The 23,958-nt window shown below is 34.8% G+C and overlaps 1 long non-coding RNA gene across 2 annotated transcripts in view; it reads left to right on the top strand.

Moving 5' to 3' along the window:
• Positions 1-3,136: 3,136 nt before the first annotated feature.
• The window catches only part of LOC140617280 (uncharacterized), a 33,845-nt gene continuing 13,023 nt past the window's right edge, over positions 3,137-23,958 (top strand). The window contains exons 1-3 of one of the 2 annotated variants that reach the window (XR_012017523.1): positions 3,137-3,287; positions 9,385-9,448; positions 18,049-18,423. This is a non-coding gene — a long non-coding RNA (uncharacterized lncRNA). Of the gene's footprint in view, positions 3,288-9,384; positions 9,449-18,048; positions 18,424-23,958 lie in introns of those variants that run through there. The other variant, XR_012017522.1, reaches the window with a different exon arrangement.

Below are 23,958 nucleotides of genomic sequence, written 5' to 3' on the forward strand. Positions count from 1 at the left end.
TAATGAAAATTCCAGGGTTTTAGGCTTTAGCTTCAGTCTGTATAAAGTCCTACTTTCATACTTTCCATGATTTTCATTTTTATTTCCCAACAAAAAGCTATCTTCTAATAGAATGGGTTATGAAACACTCATTTTCTTTTGTCAGGTTTTAGTCACCTGATACTAAAAGTGGCTGTTATATAATTAGAGGGGAAAATGGTGGTTCTGTTTTAATCAGTGACAAAACAAAAGAGAAAAATCAGCATTCAGCTCTCTTTTAATTTCAACAAAGTACCACAAGGATATTATTTTCCCATTAATAAATAATTGTATTTATTTAGGTCTGTAAAAGCTGAGCTTGCCATATATATTTTTCAGTAAGAACGCTAACTTATAAAACTGAGAAATTAGTAAAAATTACATTAATTTTGATTAGAATTGCTCTCTGCATAGCGTGTAATTTCTTTATACAAAGGACCTTTAAATTAGTTACAATTATTTGCATAAGTGAACAAAGGTTAGCCCTTTTATCATTTTTGTCTTCTTTGAAAAATATGTTATAGTAAATAATACATTTTAGCATGCATATAAAAAAAAAACAGGAAAAGTTTGGAATATCTATCCCTGTGTGCGGCAGATAGCCATTACCCACAAAATAATTCTATTTCACCGGGCATCAAATACAATTTGAGAGTAATAACATAATTGTATAATCATGATATAAACCTATTAGTATGCTACTTCTCTGAAATTATCATTGCTTATTTAATTTCTTCCTCCTGCTTTTACTTTAAAAAAAATTATATCCCTAATTGAAATGTGAATCTAGAAGCAGCTGTCAGCAATTTCTTTAATAGGTAAAATTATTTTTGTCATCTGCCACCTGAACTCTTGGCTCTATCACACCACCTTCTTCAGCCTGTTTTCACCTCCATTTCTGACTCCCACTTTCTGTTGATACCTTTGCCTTTACACTAAATTACTAGTGATCTCATTTTTTCCCCTTTTATCACTTCAGAAAACCTATTCTGTAAACACAAGCCTCTGCAATATAGATTTTTAACTGTAGCCAGTGATAAGAATTACTGAAGTGATGAAATCAAATACTTATAGAGGCCAAAGCAAGTGTCCTTTAAGAGTTAAGTGGCTAAGTGAGATCAATAGTCATGGCCAAAGAGGTAAATAAATGGTGGGGGAGAAGGGGGCAGAGGGGGTGTGCTGATAAAATAGTAAAGAATTGAGTAGAAAATTAGCTACTTCACAACTAAGGAACATTTAATATCACCTTTTCCAAATCAGGAAATTAAAAGTTGGAAAAGGGATAAAAATTGGGTAATGGTGAAATTCTTAAAAATGCCCAGAGGGAGTATGATGAACTGGTGTTACGATGTAAGAAATTTACTTGAGGCCTAGAGGCAGCATTTGCCCTAATTAAAAATTCACACTCTGGGGGTGATCCTCTACCCTTTAATATAAAAGGCCACCTCCAAAGGTGGCTCCTACAGGTGTTTCAGCTCTCTTGATCTTCCATGGACACCTGAAGATACACTAATTAACATAAGCAAAGTTATAATGCTTTAATCCATTGGTATGACTTATCCACCAGCATAGAGGCTTTTTAGATAGGAACACTCATTGGCAAAATTGGTGTGCTTTTATTTAACTAAATTTGGGTACCCATTGCTGATCAGGAGGCTCTCACTCCAATAACTGGCTACCAGAATCTTATTACCAGACCATTGTCGTATTTGCCTCAGATAAACCTTTCATGCAAGGCTTTCCAATAATTCAGAAATGATGGAGAACTAGGTCCTCACCCGTTTCTTGCTAGATAGATTGTACAGCAGTTTGTTTTTGGTTTTTTGCTGGCTAGTTAACAAATACTGTGTTTCAGAGTTTATTCTGAGGCCTGTTCCCATTAGAAGCTAGTAGTGATAGTGGAAGGAAGAATAAAAAGGAAGAGGAAAGAGGAGGGAGAAAAGGAGAAGGGGAAGAGGATGGAGGAGGAGGGGAAAGAGGCCTTAACAGTTACAGGTTTCCTAACTGAGTTAGGCTGGTTCACAAAAACTGGTTTGCACAAGTAAAAGCAAAATAGGCATGAACTTAAGGAAACCCCATGGACATGATAGAATGTTTAATACAAACAAAAGAACCAATAAACTCACTTTTTTTTTTTTTTTTTTAATGACAAGTGAAAGTTTTAGATCTAGGCTCCTACCTAAAGTTAGGCTCTTTCATGGAAACTGGGAGACAGGATGCCATCTTTCTTGATAGTTACATTTCGAAGAGATAGCTCAAGGAAAGACATTCCTGATCTTAAAGTTAGCAAGAGGTCTATCCAGCTTTTTAAAAAGATTGTACATATACTTAAAAAGGACAGAGAAAGAACTTACAGGTTTTTCTAAAGTAAATGCTCTTAGAGAAGGGAGGGGGAGAGAAATCTCTTCTATTATTTTGAATAAGGAGAATTAAGCCCCATATTCTTATTTGTATATGCCCATATACATCTCAATAATTCTCAAACACACTAACATCTGACAACACTGATTTAAGCCACTGTTTAAATATTTTGCTTCATTTCTGAGAATAAATTTTGGATTCATGGGGATAATCTCTGTGATTTTGAGGATGAAGCAGACAATAACTAGCTAAAAGACCATTTTCAAAACATAGATGAAACCAGCTCTCTCATACAGACAGATATAAAAATGCACACGTTAAAGATTTTATTCTAATCCTTAATCATGAGGGGACCAGGCAGATGTTATAATTAGTTTATAGATAAGAAATATGTAAAAACTGTTTTATCCAGGGAAGGAGGGAAGACAATTGAACCTCTACAGGCAGAACAGAATTTGCATTATTTGTCATTTCTATCAGCTACTATCTTGGTCTATTTGCACTTCTATAACAAATAGACCATAAACTGGGTGGCTTATAAACAACAGAAATTTATTTTTCACAGTACTGGAGTCTAGGAAATCCAATATCAAGGCACCAGCTACCTAGATCACCATCTTTTCTTTGTAACTCCACATTGAGGAAAAGGCAATGACATCTTGCCAGGCTGCTTTTAGAAGGGCACTAATTCCATTCATGAAGATTCTACCCTTATGTCCTAATCACCTCATAAAGGCCCCATTTCATAATACCATCACCTTGGGAGTGAGGTTTCAACATATGAATTTGAGGCAGGGGGACACAAAGAGAGCATAGTGGTTACCTGCGATGTACTGCATTACAAAATAAAACAGCTCAAAGACAATCGAAGAGTTGATTTAGATAATCTGGAGGGGGGTCTTCCAAAGGTATATATTTTTTTCCTATAAAACTGGTGATTTCATTTTGAAATATATAATTGATTCAAGACATGATATTTTAACTTGTAAGTTATTAAATAATTTGATTATTGGTATGCAGTAGTTGAGTACTTCAAAACAAGCTGATTTATTCCATGTATATATTTGGTTTATTAGATTTGTAAGAATTGCTCTGATAGCATTAATGGCCTTTCAATTCTACATGCATCTTACAGCTCTTAGAGCTGGAATTATAATCGAGACCTCTTTCCATATTTACCATTCGGCTTTCCAAATTATGCTTAAGAATTAGAATGGTAGTGTCTTTTGTCAGCTTCTAAAGAGGTAACCTAGTGGGTGACCACAAATTAGAGAGCTTGCAACAGTTCAGACATGTAGAATAGTGTTTCTCAGTCTTTATTCTCCTACAATTTATATGATCTTGCTTCCATAAATAAATACCACTTGCACTTTTATTTATATAGAATTATGTCATATTTATGTAGAATTATGTCATAACACATAACAATTATGTTATTTATGAAGTTTAATTCAATATTACAGTTACACATTTTAAAATTTTGTTTAAGCTCTGATGTCTTTTTTTTTTAAGATTTTTTATTTAATTATTCATGAGAGACACACAGAGAGAGGCAGAGACACAGGCAGAGGGAGAAGCAGGCTCCATGCAGGGAGCCCGATGTGGGACTCGATCCCGGGACTCCAGGATCACGCCCTGGTCTGAAGGCAGGTGCTAAACCACTGAGCCACCCAGGGATCCCAAGCTCTGATGTCTTTGAAGTCATAGATTCAATATACTGTTTTTCTAAAATTATTTTTAAATATATAATCATTATAGGTATAAGTGATTATCAGTGGACTACCTGCCATTACCTTATACAGCACTGCATGTGTACAGAACCCATTCTGAGAAACCCTGAGAGGAAGAGGGAAGGTCTATTATGGTGGGTAAAAATACATTAAAAAGAGCACAGAGCTTTCACATAATTGTCAGGTTCAGGGTCATTACTTTTCAGTTCCATTTTCAACTGAAGATAGAATGCAAGAAGGTTATAGCTCTAATGACCCCGGAAATTGAACAACCAACATGTATAAACATTATTAGAATGAATTAACTTATTTGAATGCATTTTATAAACTACAAAAGATAAACGAAATAATTTAAAACACTGAAGAGTTCAGAAATTCACAGCAAGTCCTGCCATGGTTGTGGGATAAGCAAAGATTTCTACAATGTATAAATTATTAAGGAAGACTATATAATTTTTTAAAGTTTAGATGAAGTAGAAAGGTAAGTCCTAAAATTTAATGCATGCTTTGAATTAATGTCTTATTTCTTTACTTTTTGAAAAAAAAGTTGACACTTTTTGAAATATAAAGTTGATATTTACAAATAGTCCATTAAAAATTGTAGCTCTTTTAAAAAATGCATGAGTAGCATCTCTCAGTTCCTCACTTGTGATGAGACTGCCAATCACCAAGTCTGTGTGTTAATGATGTCCCATTATCTCACTGTTGTCATAGGCCCAGAATTACTCCTTTACATTCATGAATTAAGTCTGGAAAGTTCATTCATAATTCAGGGCTGGCAATTTTCTCAAGAATGAATTTGAGGAAAAGATGTAATGTCTCATACAGTCTTTAATAGTTGAGATTCTTTGCCTAAGTGATATACTTTGTATAAGATCCTTCAAGTTTAGGGTTTTCTTGTTTTAAGTTTCAAGAATCAAATATTGTGCCAACTACTTAAGATTGAAAATATTAATGTATCTGGATACTCTCCCAACTATAATCTTGAGGCCATGGTGGTGCTAAAATTATGCCTCCACGCATCCATTTTATGCAACATAGTGTGACTTGAATTGATAAGGACAAAATAGGCTGACATAACAGTGAGACAAAGAGAAAATTTTCTTTCTTTTTTAAAAAAAAAGATTTTATTTATTCATTCATGAGAGACAGAGAGAGAAAGAGGCAGAGACACAGGCAGAGGAAGAAGCAGGCTTTCCACAGGAGCCTGATGTGGGACTGGATTCTGAACCCTGGGATCACACTCTGAGTCAAAGGCCAATGCTCAACCACTGAGCACCCAGGCATCCCAAAGAGAACATTTTCTAAAGTAGGTAGTACTAAAGTAAGTAGTAGCATGACTACATGAACTTCATGATAAATGAAACAACTTCATGTTTGAAAAGTTGAGCACCTATTTTCAAATTCAGTTTTATATTACTGCCAAAAATTTTAGAATCCTTTACTTTCCAGATTTGGACTCCTGGCTCTTTCTTAGTTTGCTTCCATCCTTCTCTTCTGGGAAAACTTGCTTTGCTTTATAGACTCTTCTCCTGTGATATTTCCTATTACTGATTCCTCATTCTATTACTTACCCTGAATTCAATTTCCAGAAAATGCTCAATTTCCAGAGATAGAACAAGTTGACTGTTTGTTGTTTTCTACCGAAGTGCACTTTGTGTCATTTCATTTAGGTATAACCCCATAAATATTATATAACCCCATAAATATTATATAACCAAGTATATGATTCAAAATCAAAAGCAAAACTCCTACTAAAATTCCTTTCATTTCAGGCAGCCGGGGTGGCTCAGTGGTTTAGTGCTGCCTTCAGCCCAGGACCTTGAACCTGGAGACCCCGGATTGAGTCCCACGTTGGGCTCCCTGAATGAGGCCTGCTTTTCCCTCTGCCTGTGTCTCTGCCTCTCTCTCTCTGTGTCTCTCATGAATAAATAAAATCTAAAAATAAAAAATAAAATAAATTCATTTAATTTCTATTGTGAGCTATATCCATTTTGGAGAATTACTTTACTTGCATATTTTAAAAAGAGGAAAAGATAACAAGGTAACTGTTTAACTTAGTCAAACAAACAAATTTTTCACTGTATAGACAGTCATTATATATAACTATATGTTTATGAGCTGTCCCATTATACAGCATATCAATTTATTATTTCTTTCAACATAACTACTTTTTGGGGATTATAAATGAGGCAAATTTTAAGGTATAATTATTGCTTATAACAACCCAAGGCAATTAAAACAAACTCTTTGATTCATTTATTTGCATTAGATTATTCTTATTTTCATGTTATCCATTTTAAGTTTAAATACAGCGAATTCAACAAACTGCTCAGTGGAAGTGTAGACCTATTACATTAGTGTGGAATCATATCACTTTGTATCAGAAAAGTGTTATTCATTATTCAGATGCTTAAAGCTAGAATCAAATCTTTTCCATGCAAATAATATCAATATTAAACTTACTTCAGAAACAAAGTGTTTTAATTTGATACTGTAAGTTGTTTAACAAAGAGCAGAACTAGATAGAATAATTTTCTGATACTTATGAAATAATTTAACCTTTGGATATGGCATCCACACTTTCAGAAAACAACAAAGGATCAGGATGTATTGTTACATTAAGATATATGATGAAACATTATTAGAAGCTACAATTTTTTGGGTGGCTCTGATGGGCCTGGCATTGAACTATGCTATTTTCCAAAACAATCCCATTTAATTGTTATTTTTAACATTATTCCAAATGTTAATTTCAACATACTTTAATTAAGAGAATTTTAAAGTCAACAAGGGTTCTTTTCTTTATTTAGTAAATGCTGTAGTATTATATTTTAATATAAATTAATTTAGTCATAAATTTAATCTGTTACTTTCTTCTATATTTCTATCCTATTTTATTATTAATATTCATTGAACCATGATCTTCCAGGGTATGAACAATACATACATGGACAGTTTGGGCTTACTCAATATGGACAACTCTATCATTTTCCTAACCCTTTATTGCTCTTAGTATGAACCATCCTACTTTATAGCAAATCACACTCAGTAACTAAGGAATCAGAATATTTGATGTAAATACTCATTAGTCATTTTCACTATGCACAAGCCATTCAATACACTTTAAGGAACACACCTTACTCAAAAAACTTTATATTCTTTTTGTATTGCTGTGTAACATATTTATTACCATAAACTTAGCAGCTGAAAAGAATATATATTTATTATCTCAGTTTCCATTGGTCAGAAGTCAAGGAGGGCATAGCTGGGTTCTCTGCTCAGGATCTTACGAGGCTAAAATTAAAGTGTAAGCTAAAATGTGTTTTTATCTGTAGTGTGGGGTCTTTTCCCAAGCTTATTCAGGTTGTTGGCAGAATTCAAATCCTTAAAGTTGTACAATAGAGACCTTCATTTTCTTGCTGGCTGCTAATTATGGTGGTTCTCAGTTTCTAGAAGCAATGCCCAAGTCCTCTACATGTGGGCCTTTTACAACATGGCAACCTTCTTCCTAATTAAAGTCCAACTGCAGAATCTCTTTAAGCTTGTCAGAGCAGGATCTTACATAATGTAATGAAATCCCAGATGCGACTGTCCTCTCATATTCACAAGTGCTACATATACTTAAGGGGCAAGGATAATACACAGAGCAGTACAGCAGGAGACAGGAATCTTGGAGGTCATCTTGGAATTTCTAAGTCAAATTAGAAACTAGAGGGATATCAGAAACATTTATCAATGGGGATCCCTGGGTGGCTCAGCGGTTTAGTTTAGTGCCTGACTTGGACCCAGGGTGTGACCTTGGGGTCCCGGGATCGCGTCCCATATTGGGCGCCCTGCATGGAGCCTGCTTCCCCCTCTGCCTGTGTCTCTGCCTCTCTCTCTCTCTCTCAGTCTGTGTCTCTCATGAATAAATAAATAAAATATTTTTAAAAAGAAACATTTATCAAGATTTTTATGTGTACTAGATGCCATGTCAGGCCTTGAGTTACAAAGATAAACAATATAAGGTCTTTGACACAGAGGACACTTAGGTGGACACTGAAGTATTACAATGTAATCATAGAGAATCTTCACAATACATGTAATTATAGCCAGCTTTATCCATTTCTAGGTCTGTGAAGATTTTAAGGGATGTTTTTATTCCTAGGGTAAGGACACACTGGCTTTCAGTCTTTCTCCCTCTTTCTATCTCAATAAATATTTGCTGTCTTATCTTTTACTTTTATAAATATCATTGGGAGAAAGCTATAGTAGCCCTACTTAATATGCAGATACAGCAATACTTATGTATTGTTAATTGAAAGTCAAAGCATCAAAAGAACAAAGAAAAGAACAGCTTGAATGTACAAATGTGATTCGTGTGCTGAACTAAATAGAATATTAGGAAATCAAATCCGTATGTTTTTTGTTGCACATTTTCGTTTTTTGTTTCCAAAGAAGTATTCCTTAAACTTTAAATCAGTTGACATCTCTAATTAGTGGCCTTTGTTGATTTTTAAAAAAGATTTACTTATTATGTTAGAGAGAGAGAGAGACAGAGAGTGCACAGGGTGGATGAGCATAGAGAGAGGAGGAGAGAATCCTAGGCAGACACCACACTGAGCATGGAGCCGGTTTGGGGGCTCAATAACACAACTGTGAGGTCATGACCTGAGCCAAAACCAAGAGTCAGAGACTTAACTGACTGACTTAACTGACTTAATTGATCACCCAGGTGCCTCCTTTGTTGATTTTCAGAGTGTTTTACTATTGATAAGCTGAAATATTAAAGCATTCATGGTTTATTTAAAGAAAGTGATGGTATTTTATTCCTGGCATGAATTGGTATCATATGCAGTCTATAATAACTCACATTATTAGGACCAAAATTCTGCCTCTTCTCTAGGGAAAAATATTTACTGAGTTACTGGTTAAAACACTTTTAAAAAAAGTAAAAATATGCTCCTCCAGTATCAGAAGAAATTGGGAAATAAGGAACATTTAGAAAAGTACTGTCTGTGAGTTGGAATATTTCAAAATTAAAATCTTTACTAAAAATATCCCAAATGTTTTACCCACACTCAAAAATCATAAGTTACTTGAGAAACCATATAATTTATGATTAAAAAGAAGACTTCTAAAATTCATTCTTTCTACTCATGACTGAGGCTGAATTCACAAGGACATTTGAATTGAGATGCATAGAACAGTAGCTATAAATATTTTTGGCCCATGAGTCACATTGCAGAGGCAGAAAAGTGTCTCACTTTTATTTTTCCTTTCCTTGTTGTAGAGAGAAAACTATCTCCCCCAGACTGGTTCATTTTGAATGACTGAGTCTCAACTTTTGGAGCCAGGCAAGTGTAAGCCTTCTTCTTTAATCATAAATAAAAAATAAAAAGGTAATGAAAACCTAAATAGATAATATAGTTATAAGAGCCAATATGAAGGAATAACAATAATAATTTAAAAACTATATTGAGGTAACTTCCTTCTACCTCTACTTTCTTGAGGATTTTTATCATGAATGGATGTTGTTACTTTGTCAAATGCTTTTCCCACATCTATTGAAATTATATTGTGGTTCTTATCCTTTCTTTTATTAATGAGGTATACCACACTGATTGCTTTGCTGATATTGAATCACCCATGCAACCCAGGAATAAATCCCACTTGATCAGTGAATGATTTTTTTAAAAAAATGTATTGTTGGATCTAGTTTGCTAGTATTTAATTGAAAATTTTTGCATCCATGTACATCAGGGATATTGGCCTGTAGTCCTCCTTTTTAAAAGAGCCTTTATCTGGTTTTAGTATCCAGGTAATGCTGGCCTCATAGAATGAATTTGGACGTTTTTCTTCCTTTTCTATTTTTTTGAAGTAGTTTGAGAAGAAAAGGCATTAGCTTTTCTTTAAATGCTTAGTAGAATTCACCTGTGAAGCCTTGCACATTTGTCAGGAGTTTTTTGATTACTGATTCAATTTATTTGATGGTTATGTCTGTTCAAGTTTTCAATTTCTTCCTGTTTAAGTTTTAGTAGTTTATATGTTTGTAGGAATTTATCCATTTCTTCCAAGTGGTTCAATTTGTTGGCATATAGTTTTTCATAATATTCTCCTATAATTGTTTGTATTTCTGTGGTGTTGGTTGTTATTTCTCCTCTTTCATTTGTGATTATATTTATTTGGATCCTTTCACTTTTCTTTTGGTAAGTCTGGCTACAGGTTTACAAATTTTATTAATTTTCTCAAAGAACTAGTGCCTGGTCTCATTGATCTGTTTTATTATTTTTTCATTTCTACATCATTTATTTCTGCTCTATTATCTATTATATCCTTCCCTCTGTTGGCTTTTGGCATCATTTGTTGTTCTTTTTCTAGTTCCATTACATATAAGGTTAGGTTGTTTATTAGAGGTTTTTCTTGACTCTTAAGGTAGGCCTGTATTACTATATACTTCCCTCTTAAAATCACTTTTGCTATATCCAAAGGTTTGGACCATTGTGTTTTCATTTGCATTTTTTACTATGCATTTAAAAAAACTTTTTTCTTTGATTTCTTGGCTCACCCATTCATTGTTTAGTAGCATGTTATTTAAACTCTATGTATTTGTGTCTTCCTAAATTTTTTCTTGTGGTTGGCTTCCAGTTCCATAGTATGGTCAGAAAAAGTATGTGATATGATTTCAATCTTTTTGTATTTGTTAAGGCCTGTTTTGTGACCTAATATGTGATCTTCTCTGAATATCCCATGTATACTTGAAAAGAATGTGTATTCTGTTTTTTTAGGATCGACTATTCTGAATACATCTGTTAAGTCTATCTGCTCTAGTGTGTCATCCCAAAACATTGTTTGTTTATTTTCTGTTTAGATGATCTGTTCCTAGATGTAAGTGGGATGTTAAAGTCCCCTACTATTATTGTGTTATGAATTAGTTCCTTTCTGTTTGTTATTAATTATTTTATATATTTAAGTGCTCCCATGTTGGGCACATAAATATTTACAATTATTATATATTCTTATTGGATTGTCCCCTTTCTGATTATAAAAGGCCATATATGAAAAACCTGCAGGTAATATCAACCTCAGTGGGGAAAAACTCAGTTTTTCCCCTTTAGTCAGGAATAAGATAGGGATGTCCACTCTCACTGTTGTTATTTAACATAGTACTAGAAGTCCTAGCCACAGTAATCAGACCAACACAGAAATAAAGGCATTCAAATCAGGAGGAGGAAGTAAAACTTTCACTATTTGCAGATGATATAATTCTCCATATAGAAAAACCAAACACTTCACCAAAAAACTGCCAGAACTGATAAATGAATTCAGCAAAGTTGCAGGATACAAAATCAACATAGAGAAATATGTTGTATTTCCATACAGCAATAATGAAGCAGCAGAAAGATAAATTAAGGAATTAACCCCATTTATAATTGCACCAAAAACAGTAAGACATAATCAAGAGGTGAGGGACCTGTACTCTAAAAACTATAAAACACAGATGAAACAAATTGAAGATAACACAAAGAAATGGAAAGATATTCCATGTTCATGAATAGGAAAAACAAATATTATTAAGATGTCTATACTACCCAAAGTAATCTATACATTCAATACAGTCTCTAACAAAATACCAACAGCATTTTTCACAGGGCTAGAACAAACAATTCTAAAATTTGTATAGAACTTCAAAAGACCCTGAATAGCTAAAGCAACCTTGAAAAAAAAGAAAAACAAAGGTGGAGGCATCACAATTACAGACTTCAAGTTATATTAAAAAGCTGTAGTCATCAAGACAGTATGATACTGGCACAAAAACAGACACAGAGATCAATGGAACAGAATAGAAAACCTGGAAATAAACCCAAACTATATGGTCAATTAGTCTTTGACAAAGGAGGAAAGACTATCCAATTGACAAAAGACAGTCTCTTTAATAAATGGTATTGGGAAAACTGGACAGCCACATGCAAAAGAATGGAACTGGGCCACTTTCTTACCTCATACACAAAAATCCTAGAGAACACAGATAGTAACTTCTTTGACACTGGTCATGGCAACATTTTTCTAGATATGTCTCCTGAGGGGAGAAAAGCAAAAAGGAAAACAAAAGTAAAAATAAACTACTGGAACTTTATCAAAATAAAAATCTCCTGGGGATTCCTGGGTGGCTCAGCAGTTTAGTACCTGCCTTCAGCCCAGGGCGTGATCCTGGAGTCCTGGGATCGAGTCCCGCATTGGGCTCCTTGCATGGAGCCTGCTTCTCCCTCGGCCTGTGTCTCTGCCTCTCTCTCTCTCTCTCTCTCTATCATGAATAAATTAAAAAATCTTTTAAAAAATAAAAATAATAATAAAAATCTCCTGTACAATGAAGGAAACAATCAACACAATAAAAAGGCAACCTTTGGAATGGGAAAAGATATTTTCAATTGGCGTATCTGATAAAGTGTCAGTATTCAAAATATATAAGGAACTTGTAAAACTCAACACTCAAAAAATAATCCAATTTTAAAAATTGCAGAAGACATGAATAGATATTTTTTCCAAAAAAAAAAAAAAAAAAACATACAGGTGGTCAACAGACACATGAAAAAATGTTTAACATCACTGATCATCAAGGAGATACAAATCAAAACTACAATGAGATATCACCTCATACCTGTCAGAATGGCTAAAGCCAGCAACACAAAAAACTACAAGTGTGATGAAAATGTGAAGAATGGAGAACCTTCTTGCACAACTGGTGGGAATGCAAACTGGTGCAGCTTCTCTGGAAAACAGTATGGAGTTTCCTTAAAAAGTTAAAAATAGAACTAGCCTATAATCCAGCAATTGCAATACTAGGTATTTATACAAGGAATACAAAAATACTAATTCAAAGGAATACATGCACCCTGATATTTATAGAAACATTATCTACAATGGTCAAATTATAGAAACAGCCCAAATGTCCATTGACTAATGAATGAATAAAGAAGGGTTGATGTATATGTTTACATATGTTTTTATATATTAAATGGAACATTAGCCACAAAAAAGAATGAAATTTTATCATTTGAAATGACTTAGATGGAGCTAGAGAGTATTATCTAAATGAAATAAGTTAGCCAGGAAAAGACAAATGCCATATGATTTCACTCATATGTGGCACGTACGAAACAAAACAAATGAGCAAAGAGAAAACAGAGAGACAAATCAAGAAACAGACTCTTGTCTATGGAGAAAAACTGATGGGGGCATGGGTTAAATAGGTGATGGGGATTTAGGAGTGCAGATGTTGTGACGTGCACAGGGTGATTATGAATCACTATATTGTACTGAAACTAATATTACACTGTATGTTAACTAATAGGAATTTAAATAAAGACTTAAAAAAACCTATATGATAACATTGACTCCTTGAAAAGAAGTGAAAACAAAAAAGAAATAAGAGGGGGAAAAGGGATGGGGCTTGGTTGTCTCAGTCAGTTAGTCTGCCTTCAGCTCAGGTAGGTCATGATCCCAGGGTACTGAGATCGAGTCCCACATCAGGTTCCCTGCTCAATGGGGAGCCTGATTTTCCCTTTCATGAATAAATAATAAATAAATAAATAAATAAATAAATAAATAAATAAATAAATAAATTCTTAAAAAAAAAAAAAGAAACCAGGGCAGCCTGGGTGGCTCAGCGGTTTAAGCACCTGCCTTCCTCCCAGGGCATGATCCTGGGGTCCCAAAATCGAGTCCCATGTAGGACTCCCTGCATGGAGCCCGCTCCTCCCTCTGCCTGTGTCTCTGCCTCTCTTTGTGTGTGTGTCTATCATGAATAAGTAAATAAAATCTTAAAAAAAAAAAGAACCTTAAAACAGTCTTAAGAGAATCTATTTGCAATTGGAATTGGAAGACAGAGAGAGAGAGAGCATGCACAAATGAAGAATAAAAAATTAATAAATTCATTTCATCCAGCACATGTTAGACACAGGAAACAAAATAGTGTCCAAAAATTCCATGGCCATTGTCCATTTAATTTAATGACTACTGACAGAAATAATTTAATAATTGTTCAAAAGAAGGTACAAGCTTATCTGGAGTCAGTGCCATGGAAGATTCCTACATGCTAGTACTAGCATGGCATGGGGGACTCACCAAGACTTGGGGCAGGAAGGAAGCTGCACTGCTATTTGAATGGTCTTCATGAGCAGAATTTTCTAGCTGAGGAGAGTGGAGGATAGACTGGGTGGAGAGTAAGTGTCACAAGCAGAGGAAAAGGCAGAAACAATACCTGAACTAAGGAAAGGCTTGATTTGCCAAAATGAAAGATGCAACGAGAACCAGAAAATTCATGAAAACAAACTAGTAGCCGGACATATGTGTGACTATCATAGAAGATGAAGATGGGCCACCAACATTCAGGCTTCCAAAGCAGTTCATATTTTTAAAAATACCAGTATTTTACTGGTCTCAGACATCTCCACACCTCCATATTCTGTTAGAATATTGTGTAATATTTATAAACACTTGCGGGAGAACACACTATGACCCAGGCTTTCATTTATTTCACCCCTTATCCTATCCTGTTATTTCTTCATCAGAAGTACTCACACTCCTGGATCACATATTTTAAACTTTCTCTTGGGTTTCTTTGTGTTTTACCTACTAACATCAGTATGTACTTTTTTTTTAAAAAAAGATTTTATTTATTTATTCATGAGAGACACCGAGAGGGAGAGAGAGAAAGAGAGAGAGGCAGAGACGCAGGCAGAGGGAGAAACAGGCTCCATGCAGGGAGCCTGACGTGGGACTCGATCCAGGGTCTCCAGGATCAGGCCCCGGGCTGAAGGCGGCACTAAACCCCTGAGCCACCCTGGCTACCCTCAGTATGTATTTCTAATGAATACATTTTTTAGCTTTTCTCTTGCTCTTGGACTTTATAAAAAAAAAAATAGTACTGTGCCATATAGGTTTTTTGCAACTTTTATGCAAATTTCATTTCTAATATTCACCTGTGTTCACATGTGTAGCTGTGATTTATACGTTTCTAATGATATCAAGTATTCTATTATGTAATAGTTCACAAGGTATTTATATCTCTTCCTGACAATACGTATCCGGGCTGTTCCAGCTTGGAGTTACAAGCAAAGCTGCTATAAATGTTCTCGTACATGTATCCCAGGGCACAGTGTAAGAACTTTATAATATCACTTTGATGCTGAGCAAATGTTACTTATTCCATCTAGTGTTTTCAACTAAAAGATGAAGAGGCTTTTGCTGAAATTGAAATAACATCTATTACCTGAGTTTCCTGGGTTCTTGCCTGTATTAGAGCTTTGAGAACACATTGTCTTGCATTATGGTTCTTAACATTTGTGTAATTTATCCTACAATATTGCGAGCAACTTGTCAGAATGCTATTTCATTCTTTCTGTTTCCCACAGTGCAGCATCTTGCATAGTACAGCACATTGCTCAAAATTTCTTGAAATAAATTGAACATTTAAAACTGCATTTAATATATCAAGATTAATCATTTTTAGCCTTAAAATATCTGCTTTCCTACCAGAGGCAGAAGAGATGGCTATGTTGCTTTTTAATTTTTTTCTCTGACTTTTTAATGTAGCTTTGAACCCTAAGTCCCTTTGCCTGAGAAATCCATTTCAGAGGACTGTTTTGCTAAACTGAGCATCAGTTAGTACAAATCTATCTAATTCATTGGATACACTTTGATTTAGAGTTGAGGGAAAAACATAACTTAAGACTATATTTCTACCACCCATATTTAATATAGTGAATAATTTGTAATGCATTTCTTACTTTTAGTCTGATTGTCCACTCTGTCCTTTTCTTGAGCATCAGGAAGCTTTCTTCTAACTTCTATTTAAAATGTAAACCTGCACTCTGGCCTAAGAGGAAATATGTCCAGTCCCTGACTTTCTACATAAATTTAATAGGTTTTAGTGTGTATTTGCATGGTTATGAGAGCCAAGAAAAAAATCCAATAGACTGCTGCTATATTCAGGGATAATTCTTGGGTAGATTTATGATCCTTGTCTTAAAAGATTATAAACACAAGGGATATCTGAGGATATACCATCTAAATAATTCCATGGAAACTTTCCCAATATAATGTGTTACATCTACTCATTATTTAAACTACAAGTTGAACCAACACAAGATTGTTTTAGTATCAGTTTTCTTAACATATAAAGTGGAATTTATTTGACAACTGAGTATGTGGTCTTTTTTTTTTTTAATTTTTTTTAAATTTATTTATGATAGTCACACAGAGAGAGAGAGGGAGAGGCAGAGACGTAGGCAGAGGGAGAAGCAGGCTCCATGCACCGGGAGCCCGACGTGGGATTCGATCCCGGGTCTCCAGGATCGCGCCCTGGGCCAAAGGCAGGCGCTAAACCGCTGCGCCACCCAGGGATCCCTGAGTATGTGGTCTTTAAATTCTATCACGTTGCCCATGATTTGTCTATCTGAACCCATGCCCTAGTTAAATTAACAAAATATTTAATCAACTTATCATTATTTTGTCTAAAACAGAAAATATAGAATATTAAAACAGGAATGACTTGAAATTTTTCCAATTACTTCAATTTACAAATAAAAGGCAAAGATACAAAGAAGTGAAGTTATATAGCTAGTTTATGGCAGAGTTAAAAAGATCATCCTCTATTCAGTGATTTTTATACTGATAAATAATTTCATCTTTGCCTCTCAATCAGTCACCACCCCTCCCACACACACATACCACATGATCATTAATATCACCCCCAGCTTCAAACTTAATTCCAAAAAATGTATTCAGTTAAATTATGCCATGAATTACCTAGGTACTTAATAAATAACTTTCTAGTAAGAAATAGAGAAGACTTTCAGATTGCTTATAATTCATTTTGACTTAATAAAAACTGCACAGAAAGTTGGTGACTACACAGAGTTTGAAACCCATTTGTAGATCAGTTAAGATAAATGTTATAAGCATCTAAAATATGAATTAAAGGGGATCCCTGGGTGGCTCAGCGGTTGAGTGTTTGCCTTTGGCCTAGGGTGTGATCCTGGAGTCCCGGGATTGAGTCCCACATCAGGCTCCCTGTGTGGAGCCTGCTTCTCCCTCTGCCTGTGTCTCTGCTTCTCTCTCTCTCTTTCTCTCTCTGTGTGTGACTTTCATGAATAAATAAATAAAATCTTTTTAAAAATTTTTAGGGGATCCCTGGGTGGCTCAGTGGTTTAGCGCCGCCTTCGGCCCAGGGTGTGATCCTGGAGTCCCAGGATCCAGTCCCACGTCGGGCTCCCAGCATGGAGCCTGATTCTCCCTCTGCCTGTGTCTCTGCCTCTCTCTCTCTCTATGTCTATCATGAATAAATAAATACAATCTTTAAAAAAATAAAAATAAATAAAAATATTTTTTTAAAAAATATGAATAAAAGAGAGGAGTTTCAGAGTTGCATTGCATTTTGTTTTGTGTTGTACATATATTAAACATACTCTTTTTTCTTATCCAAATACCTAGTTATTTTGAGTGCTTTTATCAACATTCCAGCAGATCCCCTAAATTAGCACCGAAGTATTTAGCACTCTTTGATGACCTTCTCAGACAATATCAATCTATTACACTATTAGGTGATCATGTTATTAAAAATCAGTTTTCCTGGTTTGATTACAGATCACTGATGCAGCTAAGTGTTGGCAATTCAGCTCTAATATGTGAACACTACCTTGACATTTCTAATAGGGAGACTGTGGAGTATTTACAGTCATGAACATAGAACTCATGAATAAAAGTAATTGTGGATTTCAAAGGGTCCAGCTTTTCTGACAACATAGATAACACGACTTCACTTCTCAATTTCTTATGGCACTTTTTGAAAAAAGTCTGTTTCTTTCCAGTCAAATAAAAGATAATGCGTTGATTTTTTAAAATTGTTTTTGAAGTTTTGTTGTTTTATTTTATTGTTATTGTTATTTTACTTTAGGGTAGGAGAATCCAAATTAAGGTGGTCATCATTGAGATGGATGCCAGTGATCCAGTTTCAATTGCTTTTACCTGTTTTGAAAAATGTGCTCACAAGGGATGATCAAGAAAAGCACCCCATTATCTTGCTGTTCTCTAAAGCTCTCCACAAGGCAGGTGAAACACTCTTCAAAGCTCCAAGCAGAGAAATTCCTGAGTTTACTATAAAGAAGTCTGGGGGGATCCCTGGCAGCTGTTTGGCGCCTGCCTTTGGCCCAGGGCATGATCCTGGAGACTCAGGATCGAATCCCACATCGGGCTCCCGGTGCATGGAGCCTGCTTCTTCCTCTGCCTGTGTCTCTGCCTCTCTCTCTCTCTCTCTCTCTCTCTCTCTCTCTCTCTATCATAAATAAATAAAAATTTAAAAATTAAAAAAAAATAAAGAAGTTTGGGTATTTTATCCTAGGTAGAGCAAGAGATAATAGTCATCTCTCCTAGAAGTAGCTTTTCTGCCTTTTCCCCCAACTCTTAGATACATGCTGAAGGATAAGCAAGGAATTGAATCCCAAGTGGGGGTATAGAGCACCAAGAAAAGAGGAGATTCAACTTATGACCATATTTTCCTTAGATGTAGTCCTATTTATGAGGACCCTTTGGGAAACTCTGGAAAGTCAAAATCTCTATGAAGACAAACAGGATTTGAATCATCAGAAAAACTGCCATTCAAGTGAATGTAATTTTTGAGAGGGTGCAACTGTATGCTATCAGTAACCAACATTCTCAGTAGCTGGGGATGAGTGCTTAAGATTTGATTGGGAGCCTAGGTGATTGGGCATGGCACTGACCATACACACTGGTCCTGACTTCTTAAAAATGACTTCCTTCTGCTCTAAAATAGATCCATCAAACAAAAAAATTTTCATGTGATAGTTTAGACACTGTCTTTAGTTATCTCTTGCTGTATAACAACTTGCCTGAAAACATAGACATTTATTATCTCACAGTTTTTGCTGGTCATTCATGTCAGTGGTTGCAGCACACCTTGGTGCCTCTGACTCAACTTTACTTAGGAGGCTACTACAATCAGGCCGTTGGCCAAGACTATGATTTCATCTGAAGGCTCTCCTTGGGGAAGATTCACATTCAAGCTCATTCACATGACTGTTGGCACTATTCAGTTCTTCACAGATTGTTGGGCTGAGATCTCCCTCAGTTCCTTGCCATATAGATTGTGTCCTCGATCAAATTCATATGCTCAAACCCTAACCCACATTATCTCAGAATGTGACTGTATTTGGAAACAACATCTTTAAAAAGGTGATTAAGTTAAAATTGGACTATTGGGATAAGCCCTAAATCAATCTGACTGATGTCCTTATAAGAAAAGGAACTTTGAACACAAAAAGAGACACCAGGAGACAACCATGTAATGACATAGCAAGAGAAAGGCCTCAAGGGAATCCAACCCTGCTGACACCCTGATCTTGGACTTGTGAGAAAACCAATTTCTGTTCTTTAAACCAGCTGTTCTATGATATTTTGTTATTGGTGGCCCTATCAAATGAATATAGGGCAGTTCACAAGATGGCAGCTGGCTTCCTTCCTTTAGAATTAGGGAATGAGTAAGTATACTCAAAATGAAAGCCACATTCTTTTTGTAATTTAATCTCAAAAGTAACATCTAAATACTTCTGTTGTATCATATTCACTGGCAGTCAGTTAACTCAGCTCAAATACAAAGGGAGGGAATGGTATGAGGGCATGAGAACCTTGAGTTTGGAACCATTACTAGGGGCCATCTGAGAGGCTGCCTGCCACAAACATATACATCTATAACTTAGGGGCTCTAATTTAGGTAAAGAAGAAAAAGCTATAGATAATATTATGAGTGGATTATGCAGGAGCTACGGTAAACAGTCCTTATGAGTGTTTGAATGGGGTTTAAACTGGAGGAGAAATTTCCAACCCGGGACAGTTGTAATTGTTTTCATCCCATGGTACCACATGAAAAGAAATTTAGGAGATCCTTAGCAATGATCACAGGTGATATGAGCACTAAATCCAATTTTTCTTTATTATCATCTATATTTACTCTCCTGTTGACAAGGAAGAATAAGTAGAAAGGATTTTAATTAGGTGAGTGTCATCAACTGCCCTTGTACTGCTGCTTTGCATTTAGTTTTCCCTCTACCCCTTGACAGTTTTCGTGCTTGGCTTAGAAACACCTCTTCATGAATAAAGTTTGCAGTCAATTATTATGTGACAGTACCAACTACTGTCCTAAATATATATTCAAATTAGGGGTTATATAGCGGGCATTTCTAAAGCAGAACATTCCTGTAAAACAAACAAACACCAAGCCAGCTGGAATGTTATTTTGGATGCACCGTCCTGCCTCAGGACCATTATTAGTTTTTCAGGACTTATCTCCAAAACTTCTCTCAGAGTAAAACAAAAAAACAAAACAACAACAACAACAACAAAAACCCAGGTAGACTTGGTTATAAGCAAACACTAGTTAAATATACACTATTAAAGGTGAGAAAGAGTTGCTAAGAATCCTAAACAATCTTTTCTCTTAAGAAAAAAAGAAAAAGCTACATATATTTTAAGAGGTAAAAAGACCACCAGAGGCATATTTATGATTATTTCTTTCCAAGGCTATTATAATAAGATAAAGAGGAAGAAGGTCAGTTTGGAAAATTTTGGAGAAGACTATAGTTTTTGGTCCAGGCACTCCATTTTTTGTCAGTAGAATAAATCCATAAGTTTAAGTTCTGAATCACCTGGCCATTAAAAAATACACGCACATAAAAGGTATTTGTACTTTTGGCATAGGGCACACTTGGAATTGTGATCTCTGGTGTTTAAAATTGGCCTTGGGGACCTTAAAACTTCATTACCAAAGCCTCTTAAGTGCTTTCACTCTCCATCTCCATCTTTTCTAGTGTCATCTAAGTGGCACATGGCAATGAAGGGTATGGAGTTTAGACATAGACCAGCTGAGTCTGAATCCCAGCTCTATCCTTTGCTAGCTAAAAGACGGTTCTGAGACTCAATTTCTTAATCTGGAGTGTGGAAATATTAATGGTAATTAAAAGATTCCCATGAGGAAGAAAGGTCACTTTTTAATCTAGCCTCATAGTAAGCATTCAAACCACATATATCCATTATCAAGTCGATTATTCTGTCAAAAATGCTTTTCCTTAATTTGTTGGCTTGCCAAATGTATTTTCCTCCTTCAAGATACAACTCAAATATCTCCTGTTCTAGGATATCTCTGCTAAGTCCTCCAAACTCCTTCTTTTGGGCTTTCATTTCATTTTATCTCTGTTTGTATACTTGTCACTTTCATCATGACTGTTTTTCCCCCTTTTTACTCGACTCTTCATTTGACCTGGAGTTCCTTAAAACAGGGTCATAACTTATCCTTTTTTTCAACATGGTGGATGCTCAACAAATGTTTATGAAATAAATGAATGGTCACTCAGCCTTGATATGACTTCCTTCTGGATAAGTGGATGTCAGGGTAGAGTAAGTTATGTTAACTAGCATATTTGAAAGGAGGATTAAGAAAAATCATTCTAAAAGTGCCTTGAATCAATACATTCTATAAAAAGACAAAAACTACTCATTAACATCTTGGCATGATGGACATTTTGAATAGGGAACATGTTTAATACATGATGCTCATGCTACTGAGATCACTTATTTAAAAAAATGTACGTATTAGGATTCATTTTAACTAGTCAGGTAGCACTTACATTTGTCATTTCAAGCCGTTTAATGGAATAGTACATCATGGATTCAGATAAAAATGGCATATATTAAGAATGTTAGTGGTTAAAAGATTTTGAAAACAGGTATTTGAGGGACTAGTCAAAGCAACTATTCAGCCTCTATCTTTAACCACAACCAGTATTAAACATTACAATTATTGATATCCATCCTGATGCCTGATGATAGGGCAAATCCATTCATTCATATCTTAGTTCAAATAAATCATTACTCTGTGCTTCCACATCTTTCATCTAAATATTAAAATGTTAAAGCTTTACTTTCTAACCTGACCTTTAATGATATGTTTTCTAATTAACTTTGTGCATCATTATCAACTCTTCAGTACTTGGTTTGAAGTCCTAAGTAATTAAGCACATTTTCAAATCAGCATTATTTCATAATGTAAACAAGATCCTCATTTGAATGAAAGATTTAAAAATTTAAAAGTAATGTAATTTAAATCTGGAAGTGCTTTTGTTAGTGTTGCGAGTATCAGTGTATATCACAGTATAAATAATCAACTTTCATTTATTAGTGCACCTAAAAAAATTTTAGTGGCTAATATTGTCAAAAATAGTCCTATTACGTGTCATTCACATAATTGGATATCAAAAGATTTGTGGTATAATTATATTGAATACACTGAAATAATAAATTTTGAATTAACTTTCCAAACTTATGCAGATGTCCTTAAGATTGTTTGTTGTTCCCTTAGTGGGGTTTTAAAAGCAAAGAGAAGATCAGAGTAAACTGAAAAAGAACCTAAATTCTTAAAGTTCATGCCTCAAATAAGGACTCATTTCTTATTTCTAAATGTTCTCACCCATTTGGCCTTTACTTTATATGCATTATAAAATGCTCTCTCTGCCATATCCAAATTATACTAAAACTATTTCTTTCTTTCTTCACTGCCACCATCACAGACTAAATAGTATCATTTTTTTGACTGACTACTGGCAATCACTTCCTAACAGATAACACTAATGCTTCTCCCCTCTATTATTTTTCAAAGATGAATATATTTTGACATTCAGTCAAATGCCTCATCAGATATTTTTAAAATATTCTAGAAACAATACTAACATTCCCCTGTTTAGAGAAATGTTGCTGGTATAAGTGTGCTGGTATCTGAGCATATTGCAAAATAAAGACTTCAATTCCTGATGCCTTTCTCCTATCTTAGATCAATAGACCACTGAAGCCCAAGAGGTGAAGCTGTAAAGGCTTAATCTCAGCCTGACACCCCATCCTTATGTATTTATTTTTTCATCTGATGAAGAAAAAAAAGGTAGATAAAAAAGAGAAATAGGCAAATCTTCCATTATAGTTAGAGTTTAATAATATAGCTCTCTCGCACAAAATAAATAAGCAGATATAAAAGTCAGTAAACATAAAAATTTGCATAGCATATTTTAACCAACTTAATCTAATTTATACCAACAACTGTAGAATACATAATTTTTCAAGTTTTTGTGGAACATTACTAAGTTTTCTACTATCACCACATTTACTCAAAAATGTATTGGAAGTCCTAACCAGCACAATGAGGAAAAAAAATGAGATATAAAAATTAGAAAGATTGGAAAGGAAGAGTAATGATTTTGTATTTTAAAAATCAAAATGAATCTTTAAACAGGTTACTAGGAATAATGAGTAGAGCAAGATCATAGACTAGAATATTGATGTACAAAATCTAATTGTATTTACATATAAAAGAAAAAATAGAAAAGGAAAACATAAACATTTACAATAGTAAAAAGTAATAATCCTTTAGCATAATTCTATAGTTAAGAATAAATCTAAAAAAATGCAATACTTCTGCATTTAAAACTACAAAAGATGAATACTTTTTAAGAGAACCTAAATAAATTGAGAAGTATAACATTCCAATGGATTGGAAGGCTCTGTAATGTTAAGATATCAATTTTCCCAAAGCTGATCTACAGATACAGATTATGCAATTCCATTTAAAATCCAAGTTGAGGGGCACCTGGGTAGCTCAGTGGTTGAGTGTCTGCCTTTGGCTCAGGTCATGACCATCGGGCTCCCTGCAGGGAGTCGGTTTCTCCCTCTGCCTATGTCTCTGCCTCACTCTGTGTCTCTCATGAATAAATAAAATATTTAAAAAATAAAATCCAAGTTGAATTTTGTT

The sequence above is a fragment of the Canis lupus genome, chromosome 25 (assembly GCF_048164855.1).
Source record: "Canis lupus baileyi chromosome 25, mCanLup2.hap1, whole genome shotgun sequence".
Lineage (NCBI taxonomy): Eukaryota > Metazoa > Chordata > Mammalia > Carnivora > Canidae > Canis > Canis lupus.